Raw genomic sequence first — 11155 nt, 5'->3', positions numbered from 1 at the left:
AGAGGATGTCTCTCTCCACAAAGCCCATTCCAGAGTGACAGAAGAAGCATCTGCTCTATGATAATATTGGGGGACCTGAATATACCTCTCAGCCCTGGACAGATCATCTGGGCAACAAATCAACAGAGTAGCCACTACTCTTTCTGAGGAAGACAGGAAATCTAGGGTTATCAGAGGTGGGAGGGGGGAGGAAGAGGGGGATGAGGAGAGATTGGACAAGGGGCATAAAGAATAAGTACAATTTGTAACAACATACATCCTAGTAAAATTGATTTGATCAACATATGTCAGCAATGAATCTCAAAAATATAATCAATTATGATTCAATTTTTAAAAAAAAGAAAGAAAAGAAAGCAATTATAAACCAGAGCAATTACGAGCTGTGAAGAAAGAACAGCTTCAAAAAATACGGAAGCAAAAAATTGGCAGAAATTGTGACTGACTGAGATGTTATAAGAAAAGAAGGAATTATTTAGGATGACTCCCACATTTCTAACCTCAACTGTTTTATGACTTGATAGCCTCACTGTCAGATACACTAAGTGAACAGAGAAGTACCTCTCCACTTTGGACTATCCCTCCTTTCTTCCATGCAAACTCTGTTTCCTTCTGTTCTTTTCCCTAGTAAGTGGGGTTCAACCAAACCAGCATTCAGAATTCAACTGATAAAGGGAAGAGAACAGGCTCAGACAAGCTGCCTTTGCTCTTGACATTGCACCAACACCTACAAACATTTTTCCAGTTAGGACTTCCTATCTACTTTCATCCTACATGGGATATTACACAAGATTCTTAACTCTGGCTTATATAACCTCCACTAGCAAACATATTAAGGAGAACTATACTAACATCAATAACCAAGGATAAATGCTAAATATTACCGAATCTTTCCCCATCCTACAACTACTTATCTATGTAACCCTTCTTCTGCTCTCTACTTTCAAATTATTCTATTCATTATCCCAAAACATTTAGTGCTTTCTTCAACAACCCATGTCTTGCTTCTGTTAAATCAAATCCTGGATCACATAGATCGCATTTCACCCATGAAACCTTTCTAAGCCAATTGATCAGAAAGCATTCTTACCCTCTTCCAAATTCTTAACACCACTCAGTAGGCAACTACTAATTATATTTGGTATTTCTTGCCTACACTATCATGTTTCATGAATTAAAAGTCATACTTTATTAGAAAACATTTCTGTAATCAGGATTCCTTTTACAATTGCTATCAGAGGGTAGGTAGTTATGATGCTGTCATTGCTTATACACGCATATCATCAAAATTGCCAACATCAACACTTGCTAGTGACAGTCAAAGGCCTGAAAGAAATTCCCAGAAACAATACTGAAGCACTCTTTTCACCTTGAGGGACCAAATGGTCTGTGAATGGAGTGGAAGGTGGTGAATCCCTACATAGGAGTCAGAAGTAGGCTGGCTTTGCATGACTACAAAGACGAAGGCTGGCACCAAAGCCTTTTCATTCTTTCATGGACTCTTCAAAAGAATGTTGTATCAGCAACAGTTTTGATGGCACAGAGGATGTATATGGAAAATTACAGATATCAACAACTCTCAGTCAAAATTTAGCAATTCCTTAATGTGTTTTTTTACTTGTACTTTCCTTTATATTCAAGGTGTAAGAGAGTGCCATGACAAAAACTAACTCTAAAAGGGCTCTTTTGATAAGTACAAATAAAAATTCTAAGGGATCAAAAAGAACTCTGTATCTTAATGTAATTGGCCATAAAGCATCTTAAATTTATTGCATCTTAGATTCTTAGGTAGTATGAAATATGGCATCAGTGCTTCCACTGTTTCACTTTCCAAATATCTGTCTATATTATGGACTGAACATTTGTGTCCCCTCCAAATTCATATGTTAAAGCCCTTACCCTCAATGTGATGGGGCCTTTGGTAGATAATTAGGTTTAGATGAGGTATGAGGGTGGGGCCTTTTAAGAAGACACCAAATAGCTTGTTTTCTCTCTATACCATGTGAGGGCACTTCAAGAAGGCAGCCATCTACAATCCAGGAGGTAAGCCCACACCACGAATCGAACATGCTGGCACCCTGACTTCTAGCCTCCAGAACTACAAGAAAATAAATACCTGTTGTTTAAATCACCTAGTCTATCGTATTTTGTTATGGTACCCAAGCAGCCTAATACAGTCTGGTCACCTCAACCAAGTATAAGTTCTTAAGTTCTCCTCATGTCTTAGACTTCTATATGGCCCATTTTACCAAACATAGTATATATACTGGTACTACTCAATTTTGGTACCCAAGCAGCCTAATACAGTCTGGTCACCTCAACCAAGTATAAGTTCTTAAGTTCTCTTCATGTCTTAGACTTCTATATGGCCCATTTTACCAAGCATAGTATATATACTGGTACTACTTAATTACATAATGGGAAAAAAATCCTTAAAGCAACAATCTATTTGCCAATTATATCTTCTTAATTCCTAAATTATTGGCCATGGTTCTATACTCAGTACAGGAAAAACAATGTCATCACCATCAACATTAAGGGACAGGGACTTAAAGAAGGACTAACGGAGGCTCATTTTAGCTAAAGCTCTAAATAAAGCTGGGAGGGTAAAAATTAAGTCTCTTACATCCCTGCCCCCTTCATCTTCAATTCCCTTTATGTGTTACAAATAAACTAAAATGAAAGATTACTAATTTTCTGGATGTGAGGCACTTGAAATGCTCAACATCTATTCTCACTCTGAGCATCAAAAGAAACTCTCCCCCAATCAATTTTATGATAATCTAAAGTTGGTGCCTGCTTTGCTACACTGAAGATGAAATGAAGACATAAAAGAGCTGTCTAATATGATGCTAGGCACAGATTCTAAATTCATAGTAAAATAAGATTAAGTCCTAAACTGCTTTACACATACTGAGGACATTGTGATTTTCCCTGCCTGGCCCACTGGCTTGTAATGCTTTTGGAAATAAAATGGACAAATATATAATCTTTATGAAAGTATAAATCAGTTTGTAATGTGCCCACTAATAAATTCAGTGAAGACTTTTAAGAGTATCAAGTAGCAACGCTGGCTAAATCATCCTTATATGGCTTGTACAATTCTCTACAGGGCTCCAATTCCAGAATTAATTCATATTTGTCATAGTCTGACCAGCTCTGATCAGTTCTTCGCATCATAGTACTTATGAAATAAGGTATAACTCTATTACTCTTAAACCTCACAGAGGTTAAATAATGACATTTCATTTGAAAACAAACTAACAAATAAAAATGAAGGTTAACTAAAATAACCCACACACATCAAATTGAAAGTGAATCATGACTCTGACCCTGATGTGGGAAAAAAAATTTTACATTGTCTAACTCAGTCACTATTAGTCATTCTCTGAGGATTTCTGATAGCCAAGGTGTTTTCATTATATTCTCAGTTAGGAAAAAAAAAAAAAGCCATCCAATTTGAAATATTTACCTTTTGGTTGAAGTTGAGGGAAAGTGTGATTATACTGAGAGAAAAATTAATATAGGAAAGTAATTGCTTCGCAGCATTTAGAAGAACAGAAAGTTGATAGCTTCTGGTCTAAAATGTTACTTTTAACTATCCTATTAAGCATGTACTCTTACATTGTCCTCTCAAATGCTCTTGTAACTAGGCCAGATATAAATTGGGGGCGGCGGGGGCGGGGGAGGGAAGACTAGCCAAAGGTCTGAGGTGTTCACATTATGGTGTTAACTCTTTATCCTATCTGAGAATGGAATATTCTAGTTAATTCACTATTATTTTTTAAAAATCACAAGAATTTTCTAAATAAAACACAATTTTAAAGATCTGATAGACAGGGCCGGCCCATGGCTCACCTGGGAGAATATGGTGCTGATAACACCAAGGCCACGTGTTCGGATCCCTATATAGGGATGGCCGGTTCACTCACTTGGGAGAGCGTGGTGCTGACAACACCCAGTCAAGGGTTAAGATCCCCTTACCAGTCATCTTTTAAATAAATAAATAAATAAATAAAAATAAACATCTGACAGTTAAAAAAACTAGCCACATATATTTTTAATTTTTTGCTGATAAGAAGGTATTTCATCATTTTTCAGAGTATTGTATTCACAATAAAAAGTCTAAGATTATGTATTTTTTTAAAAATATGTAAATTTTCTTTTAAATTCCACCTTTAAAAAGGAGGGGAAAGTACACTTTTACCACAGAACTCTGTAAACCTTCTAAATCTCCCAAAAAGAAAGTACCAAGAGAGGAATAAAGTCTTTTCTCCCTAAATTGTTGGTTTACACCCTCTGGTGGCCAAAAGAGCTCCAAAGTCCTATTTTCAGAGTCAGCAAAGCAAGATAAGGAAGCTGCCTTAATGCTTTCTGAGTGTTTCCTACCTAGGACACAAAAAGGACCAATATAATCCCCTGAGAATAAATCTAAGAATGAAAGAGAACTGGAAAAAAAAAGGCAGGGAGGGGCCAGCCCGTGGCTCACTCGGTAGAGTGCGGTGCTGATAACACCAAGGCCCCGGGTTCGGATCCTATATAGGGATGGCCGGTTTGCTCACTGGCTGAGCGTGGTGCTGACAACACCAAGCCAAGGGTTGAGATCCCCTTACCGGTCATCTTTAAAAAAAAAAAAAAAAAAAAAAAGGCAGGGAGACTGAGGATGCTGGTGTAAGGGAAGTCTGGACCTATCTCCTTAATGGCTGCTAAACGAGGGACTTCAGCATCAGTCCCCTAGACTGTTATGCTCCTAACTGAGCTCTGCGTCCATGCTCTCTCCTGTCCTAGGCCAACAGCTATCTTTCAAAAACGTCCGTCTCATCATTGTCAAGATGCTATTTCAAACTCTCCCCAAATTTCCCCTTTATCATTTAGGCTCAATCTCTTCATTCAGAGATGAGCCTTGTTCATCTTTGTGTTCCTGGTACTCAGTCCATTGTCTGGCGTATGATAGACGCTGAATGTTGCATAAATGAAAACTTGAAATATAAAATATAAAAAATAATACTGAAATACAAAATAAAGCAGAATCATAAGAGAGGTGCTCCATGGCAATACGACAAAGCAATAGCTGCAAATAATTAATTATTGATTCAAAAACATTCGCAATTATTGTCCATTCTCACATAATTTTAAACATTCATCCATAGCCCAGATATGTATCTTTTGAAGCTGTAATTTAAAAAGCACTATTGGGCCGGTGGTGCTGATAACACCAAGGCCACGGGTTCGGATCCTATATAGGGATGGCCGGTTTGCTCACTGGCTGAGTGTGGTGCTGACAACACCAAGCCAAGGGTTGAGATCCCCTTACCGGTCATCTTTTAAAAAATAAATAAATAAATAAAATAAAAAAATAAAAAGCACTATTGGCAGACATGCTTATCTGTGATTGTCTCTAATTAAGTAGTTTATGTGGTTACATTTTATTATCTACACTTTTGCTTTTATAAGTTTTAAATTAGTTTCTAGATTTTAAACATTAGTCTAATGAATACAAAATCAGTTTTCTAAATCATTACAGCATTAACTAATTTTTAAAGATAGATATTACTCTGAAAAAGGTTTTAAGAATGTGTGGCACAAACAAATGGTTATTTGCTCTAGGATAAAAACTAAAATTTCCTCCTTCCATTAGAGAGGAACACTTTCCTTAAGCAGCATGACAGGATGCCATACCTGTGTGAAGAACAGAGAACTGTAGTCTCCAGGTCTGTCACTCTGTTTTCTCCCTCGGGCACTAGGAATTTCAAATAAGAACTTCTTTTAAAGTCATAAATCACTAAACAAATTCAAATAATATGACTCCAATTCAGAGTGAGTTAAAATAAGCATTTCCTTATCCAACTATGTTGTTAAAAACAGAATTTTGACATTTGCTTAGAAAAAAATGGTACTTAAAGCTTATTCAACCTTCCCCCCTTATTTTATTAGCCCTTCTAGCAGTTGATTCAGTCCTGTAATGAAGGTAAGAGGCTTATATCACGAATTCAGGCTCTAAACCAAGTTTGATGCTGGGAGAGTTGCGGTCTTCTTCACTAAATTTGGGTTTTCAAGAATCAAGGCAAAAGAATATAAGTAAATTGTACTGGGCTAGCAAATTTCGGAGTAAAGAGACCCACATATTCAAGAGCTTGCAGCTTTAGTTAGCAATTTTTGTGTCTTTGGGCCTCAATTTCTTCATCTGTAAAATGAAGCTAATATGCCCGCCCTCCCCAACTCATTGTGAAGGATTGTTGAGAAGATAAAGTATGTGAAAAATGCTTTGTAATATAGAGCACCGATACACTGACTATTATTATCCCAGTTCTTATTAGTATTTTTCAAACAAAATAAAGGTATCTTTCTACCAAGACCTCATCACTTCCATTTATTTAATCTTATGCTCATATTTTTCAACACTGCCACTTCACTCTCCCCAACCTTTTAGAAAGAGATTTTCCTCCTTAGTGATAGTGTAAAAAAGATAAGTATTTAGACAAAAGAGCATTAAACCTTATCATCACTTAAATTAAGTGGAAATAACATGGGAATGTGACTCTGGAGCACTTTCTTCAGTCCATCTGTTTTGAAGGACTGCTAATTGAGACAATAGCTTGTGTTGAATGCATACACAATTTCCTTTGCTCTCTATTTAATTATTGGCAAATTTAGCAACTGCTCTTGACTGATTAGAGACTATATTCAGATGTTACTTAGTAAAGCTTTACTTCTTTAATATGATTAGATCATCTAAGAGCTCGTCACAGTTTAGTTCCTTTTACTTCATTAATTAAGTTTACCCTACCCTCCCCCCAAAAGAAAAATAAATCTTGAGCTTTGTAGGAAAAGACACACTACTATGTTCCAACAAAAGTATCTTTGATTACAGCATTATACACACACTTTGATAAAATAAGCTATACTTTGTTCTCTCAAACTATGCTTTTGTACTCTGCAAATTAAGCATACCACAGGGACTAGTTCTCACTGGTGGGATAAAAACATGACTCCTTCTCCATGTTGAAACTATTTAAATAACTTACTAATATTTCTTCTTGAAGCCATGTATGTAAATGCATCTGATGTTACTTATGTCAAGGAAATTTCTCCTGAACTGCCAATATTCCCTATTTCTATTTTGATTATTTAAATTGGGGAGAGAAATTAGGAGGGAGAGAGACAGAAAAAGCACTAGGGCAAAGAAAGAAAGAAATAGATGAGAAAAGAAGATTCAAAGAAGACTGCTGGGCTACTTAAGGATGACATGATCAAAGTCCATATGATCACTTGTGAAAGGAGCTCTCAGGAGAAAGAGAGGCCTGGAGACCAGGAAAGCAAATGAAGGCAGTATATGGCTCTTCTGTTCTACTCTGCAGTTACTGGGAAGGTTCTCTATTCTGGCTAAACCAGTACTACCATAGCCACAAGCAGGTTATCAGCTTATTTCTAACATGTCTTTTCAGAGCAAGTGACAGAGGGAAGAAACATGGGTCAGGAAGCAGATAATAAATCACAAGTAGCCAGGCAGGTTACAACAAAGCATATTTGAAAACTACAAAAACACCATACAGGCATTTTGAGTTTGGCAAAGACTACAACTCAAGAATGATGATATTTTCTGGAGCCAAACAGATTCATGAAACGGTGCTTTCTTCTGGGATTTACTCGATGTTCTGAATTCCTCCTTCTGGCTCTCTCCTTAACCTTGAATCAAACAAATGGTCAGAGAAGATCATCCATTACACATTTTGGTACATGATAAACTATAAGCAGTTACTTGCTGATCTTTTTCACTGTTATAGGAGAAATATCCAGGAAATTGAGAAAGACTTGACAACCTTTCCTCCTCAGGAGCAAGCAAGCAAACATGACTGCTCAAAAAGCCTCGCCCACACCTGTATACTCTGGTGTAGTTCTCCAAGTAAAAAACATGGACATCCCTGCCTCCCCCCAGAATTAATGGTCTGCCTATCAGAAATTCTATTCATATTCCTTTTTTTTTTTTTTTTGTGACCGGCTGCACCACACTCAGCCAGTGAGCGCACTGGCCATGCCTATATAGGATCTGAACCCGCGGCGGGAGCGCTGCTCCGGAGTGCGCCATGGGCTCAGCCCCTATTCATATTTCAAGGCATTGTTCTAAGCTGCCTCTTCCAGGAAGGTTTCCTAGATAAATCAGACAGAAAGTGAGCTTTCTAATCAGGGACCTGCACTCCTACACAGGTATGTCATTTACACCCAAGTCTTCATAGTCCTGACAAACTAGTTATGGGCAGTCTTTTTATCCACAGTGGATTCCTAGAATTCTGTTGGGAGAGGGGCTGTATTTTGATTCTTTTGAAATCCCTTTGAGACCTTGCAGAAAAAGGCACTTAATTGCCATTTTTTGAATGGCTGCATTTGGAATTATAACAATTAGAGGACAAATCTTTTAGATTCAAGTACTTGCAGCAGACCTCACCACTAAGTTCTTTTTTCTATCATATTTGAGATGAGCTGCAGCACCAAATAGTTCTCATGAGCTTAAGAAAATTAGCTCTCTACTGCTACTGTTCCAAGCAAAGGGTAGGTTTCAATTGTTCCCAGATCCTAATCTGAAAAATGTAAAAGGCCCAAATGCAATCAAAGAGAACATTTGTTGGTCTTACAATCATTCCCATATGCACCCACACATAACCACAAATGCTGCAGATGAAAACTGTGAGCTTTGAAAGATTAGCATCTTCTCTTGCTCTAACTACAGAGACATCAAGTGAGCATCAATAGTGCCAAGCATTAGGATTAATAGATTAAGAATCTAGTCCTAGCACCCTCCCATTAGATTAGGTAACGTATTTCTCAACCTTTTTAATCTATCTATACCAAGTTCTTGAGAAACATAAAAATACCACACCCTTCTATGATATTTGGTTTTATAGTAACCCAACATAAAATTAGAAGACTATATCCCTTTCTAAATGAAACTAATTAGAGATTCTGTTATACAGCCTATCAAGCTCCTCCAACCACATCTCCCCACAGTCAATTCCACTGGATTATGGAAGATCCAACCAGCTTTTAAATCATTCTAGAGGACCCAGGAAACCCATGTTACATCAATATCTGGAGTTTTGCATTTCTTCTGAGAAAAGCTATCTAAAATTTAAGTCAAAAAATCTCAAAATCGATCCCACAGTTAGAAGAAGCAAGATGTAAAAGCAATTGAGGAATATTTAAGAAGAAAAACAAAATTAAAAGCAAGGCCCAGATGATGGGGCTTTATGGCTCCAAACATAATATCTTTTTACACCCCCTCTCCCCAGCATTGGACACTCCTTCTGAGAACTGCGGTTACTGATTACACTAAAATTGAATTGAACTAAACTAGAATAAAGGGCATATTTACACACTTAGGAGAGAAATATCTGCAAAGGTTAGACATAAAGAAAAGAAAGCCTTTCCCCTCTTCCCATAAAATATGCCACTCCTGCCCTCCTCCACACAAAAATAACTGAAATTTTAAGGTTTTGATCAAAGAAAACTGCTTATGTCTCAAGCTGCAAAGAACCACTGGCACAGGTATACGTTAAGGACTTTTGATCTGCTTCCCATCTACTAGAATCTGTGCAATGAAAGGCCAAAACCCATCTCAGAAGGAAAAATCTGTTATCTATACAAGCATTTCCATTTGACTTAATTTTGTTGTTTATCTTGCCATTGATCCATTCCTGAAATAGAGTAAATGTCAGTTAGCAGCAACCAGAACACATCCTCCTCCAACAGACTGTCAAGACCATCAGCAGGAAGGGCTGCAGCAGGGGTGAGCAGTTAAAGAAGCCAGAGACGCCCAAAGGCCAAGGCCATACGGGCAAGCATGACAAGCACAGACAACTTTATATTACCTCTTCCCAACTTTATAATCCCTCCTCCAGAGTGGGTCAGTGTAATCCTTTCTCTACTACTGGTCAAGGCAGGACACGATTTCAAAGACTCCGTACACTTAGCTTTGAAATGTCCTTAGCTTAACCCAAAACTATTTGTGTGAGGATTCTGTGGGTGCTTGCCCATTACATCATTATACTCGTATCACCTCAGGGTGGTCCTGAAGCTATTAGCAGGAGGGAGGTTAAGGATTTCAGAACACGGTGGAAACCTGTTTTTAAAAAGGTGGGCATAAAAAAATATGAAGGCAAGAAAGTGGAAGGTAGGAATCTGTGAGATTTGAAGCAAGCACAGATTGACGCTGTCCACAGCCCCCTTATTCAGCCAGGTCTAAGTCACGGTGACGCTTTCTTGCACCTCAGCTTGCGAGGAAAAGTAATTCTAATTGTGCCCACTTCTCTTCCATCAACTCTCCGTATGTGGCAGCAGCAGGACACACCCCCTGCCAACCTACAAGCCTCCACCTAAGCCTATCCTTCGGCGCCCATCCTTTCCAAGGATCCGGGAACGCCCTGGCAGCCCAGCTCCCTTCCCTTCCCCTCCTGACGCCCCCCAATCCCCTCCCGGGGGTCACAGCCATCTCTCTGGCACATCCAACTCCGGACTATGTCATTGGAACACTTGGCCCTCAACGTCCTTTCGCCTTCTCCTCTCCGCGACTCGCCCGCCCACACCAACGTCCTCGACTCCTCTTCAGACCCACGACGATCAGCCCCAGGTCCCTGGCATGGGAGGCTCCGCACGGTCCCCGCTCACAGTGCCCCATCCTCCGGGTCAGGGCCAGGTCCACGCCTCCGCTCTGACCCGGAGCCAGAGTCTCCTCGGGCCTAGTCAAGGACACCGTCTCCATCCGGCCCACACTCCGCCCGCGGCGCCTCTGCAGCCCAGCAGCAGCAGGACACACCCCCTGCCAACCTACAAGCCTCCACCTAAGCCTATCCTTCGGCGCCCATCCTTTCCAAGGATCCGGGAACGCCCTGGCAGCCCAGCTCCCTTCCCTTCCCCTCCTGACGCCCCCCAATCCCCTCCCGGGGGTCACAGCCATCTTTCTGGCACATCCAACTCCGGACTATGTCATTGGAACACTTGGCCCTCAACGTCCTTTCGCCTTCTCCTCTCCGCGACTCGCCCGCCCACACCAGCGTCCTCGACTCCTCTTCAGACCCACGACGATCAGCCCCAGGTCCCTGGCATGGGAGGCTCCGCACGGTCCCCGCTCACAGTGCCCCATCCTCCGGGTCAGGGCCAGGTCCAC

At 39.8% G+C, this 11155-nt stretch overlaps 1 protein-coding gene across 1 annotated transcript in view; it reads right to left on the bottom strand.

Annotated features, from left to right (window-relative positions):
• Positions 1 to 5737, bottom strand: part of HMGCS1 (3-hydroxy-3-methylglutaryl-CoA synthase 1 (soluble)) — an 18830-nt gene extending 13093 nt beyond the window's left edge. The window contains exon 1 of the mRNA XM_008578298.1: positions 5677 to 5737. The gene's annotated coding sequence lies outside the window, so the exon portion shown is untranslated. The remainder of the gene's footprint in view (positions 1 to 5676) is intronic.
• Positions 5738 to 11155: the final 5418 nt, after the last annotated feature.

Source organism: Galeopterus variegatus, unplaced genomic scaffold, assembly GCF_000696425.1.
Source record: "Galeopterus variegatus unplaced genomic scaffold, G_variegatus-3.0.2 Scaffold1658, whole genome shotgun sequence".
Taxonomy (NCBI): Eukaryota; Metazoa; Chordata; class Mammalia; order Dermoptera; family Cynocephalidae; genus Galeopterus; species Galeopterus variegatus.
The sequence above is the reverse complement of the archived record's forward strand: the minus strand, read 5'-3'. Positions and strand labels throughout refer to the sequence as shown.